The following is a 2,500-nucleotide window of genomic DNA, read 5'->3' on the forward strand; positions in this document are numbered from 1 at the left end:
AACCTACGTCGTACCTTAACCTAACCTACGTCGTACCTTAACCTAACCTACGTCGTACCTTAACCTAACCTATGTCGTACCTTAACCTAACCTATGTCGTACCTTAACCTAACCTATGTCGTACCTTAACCTAACCTATGTCGTACCTTAACCTAACCTATGTCGTACCTTAACCTAACCTATGTCGTACCTTAACCTAACCTATGTCGTACCTTAACCTAACCTGTATTGCGCCTTAACCTAACCTGTATTGCGCCTTAACCTAACCTGTATTGCGCCTTAACCTAACCTGTATTGCGCCTTAACCTAACCTGTATTGCGCCTTAACCTAACCTGTATTGCGCCTTAACCTAACCTGTATTGCGCCTTAACCTAACCTGTATTGCGCCTTAACCTAACCTGTATTGCGCCTTAACCTAACCTGTATTGCGCCTTAACCTAACCTGTATTGCGCCTTAACCTAACCTGTATTGCGCCTTAACCTAACCTGTATTGCGCCTTAACCTAACCTGTATTGCGCCTTAACCTAACCTGTATTGCGCCTTAACCTAACCTGTATTGCGCCTTAACCTAACCTGTATTGCGCCTTAACCTAACCTGTATTGCGCCTTAACCTAACCTGTATTGCGCCTTAACCTAACCTGTATTGCGCCTTAACGTAACCTGTATTGCGCCTTAACCTAACCTGTATTGCGCCTTAACCTAACCTATATTGCGCCTTAACCTAACCTATATTGCGCCTTAACGTAACCTATATTGCGCCTTAACGTAACCCACATTGTGCTGTAACCCAACACACGTTGGGCCTTAACCCAACACACGTTGGGCCTTAACCCAACACACGTTGGGCCTTAACCCAACACACGTTGGGCCTTAACCCAACACACGTTGGGCCTTAACCTGCTCTGTAATTGTCATACGACGCGTTAAATTAGTGTAGTGTTGCCCAACTGCAACCCCCGCAATATAGTTTGCTACTCGCACTGCCCGGTCCCCAGTGTATCGCTTCATGTTAAACACCTTGCAGCTATACACTGTAATGTGGATGGCAGCAGGACGTACATGCTCAATGCCCTTTGCAGTTGTTCATTGGCATTTGCAGTTGTTCATTGGCATTCGCATGGCGAAGCACTTAGCCTACGCTGTGGTACGGCCTGTGTCAACTGTCCGCTGATGTTGTACGTCCAAATCACACACTGTACTGCACATTGGTCCTCATGTACTGAATGATACATCGTGGTACATGTGACCGTACAACGACTGCGCCAACAACGGCGAACCATGCGGTCCAAATGTTGTGCACTCAGCTACGTGTCGTCTCCCTATAAGAGCTGGATTGCAGTGTGGTATGCCCTGGATGGCGATCAGCATGAGCCGTCTGTTGATGTAGTGGCGCGTGTTGTCAGACGTAGTCGTCTCTTCTCACACACCGTGATAGCATGGTGCACTGCGTTCCACATCTGCGACATGCGACAGAGGCCGGTTGACAGTCGTTCGCGCAATGGACATCGCATACGTACGGGGGCCACCTTCCACGTGTTCGCGAAGCGTGCACATGTTGTTGCGTGTATGTGGGCAGACAGTGTGTCGTGACACCTGACACAGGCATGCAACAATCGTTGAATTTGCAAATGGCGATGGACGCCTACGTTTGCTGGTGACGTTACGCAAATGAACAACTGGTAAACCGTTGTGGTGCGGTTGTTCTCGCTAGAGGTGAATCAGTGATGGCGACGATCGGTTGAGCTACCAACCGGTTGTTCCAGCGATACCCACCATGCCCACGAACGTGAATGGCATCTGGGTGTGAAGCGATACGCGGCGGTGGCTGGGTGGGACCGTCCCCGGCCGGTGAGGGGGGGCCTCCCGGCGTGCTGGCCGCGCGGTGCGTGGGCGCACGCGCTACAGCCGGCTGGTGGGGGCGGCCAGTGGCAGGCGCGCCGGCCGACGGAGGCGGCAGGCGGCGCAGCTGCGCGCCGGCGCACCCTGCACGCGGCGCCGTGCGGCCAAAGTAGGTCCTCGCGGGCCCGGTGCGAAGCGCGGTGGACATCTGCAGTGTGCTGGTCCGATTGAGGACTGTGTGCGCTGAGGATGCGCCGCCGCCTGGCGCTCGGCGCCGCGACGCCGTCTGCTGCTCGGTCGCCTCTGCGGTTCTCGCAGGTGGTTTGTATCGCAGCTGTGCGGACGTGTTGGCGCGTGCGCTGTGCTGGGAGAGTTCGCTTCGGCACCCAAGTGGGGCTTTTGTCCTTCTGTGGCGCTGGCGTTGGAGCTGCCGGTCACCGTAGGTGGCGCGTGTTGTCTCCCGCCGGCAATGCCACGACAGCACGCTCCCGGGCCTCTGTCGGCAGCGGCAAGCTCAGTTGGGAGCACGGGTGGTCGCACCTAAAGCGTCTACTCGCCAAACTCCGGGCGATTGCGCCTCTCTCGAACCCGACCAAGTACTTAGGACGGCGCTGCGCGCCGCCGGGACCTGAGAGGGTTTCGAGGTGTATGGTGCAGG

The sequence above is a fragment of the Schistocerca serialis genome, unplaced genomic scaffold (genome assembly GCF_023864345.2).
Source record: "Schistocerca serialis cubense isolate TAMUIC-IGC-003099 unplaced genomic scaffold, iqSchSeri2.2 HiC_scaffold_1196, whole genome shotgun sequence".
Taxonomy (NCBI): Eukaryota; Metazoa; Arthropoda; class Insecta; order Orthoptera; family Acrididae; genus Schistocerca; species Schistocerca serialis.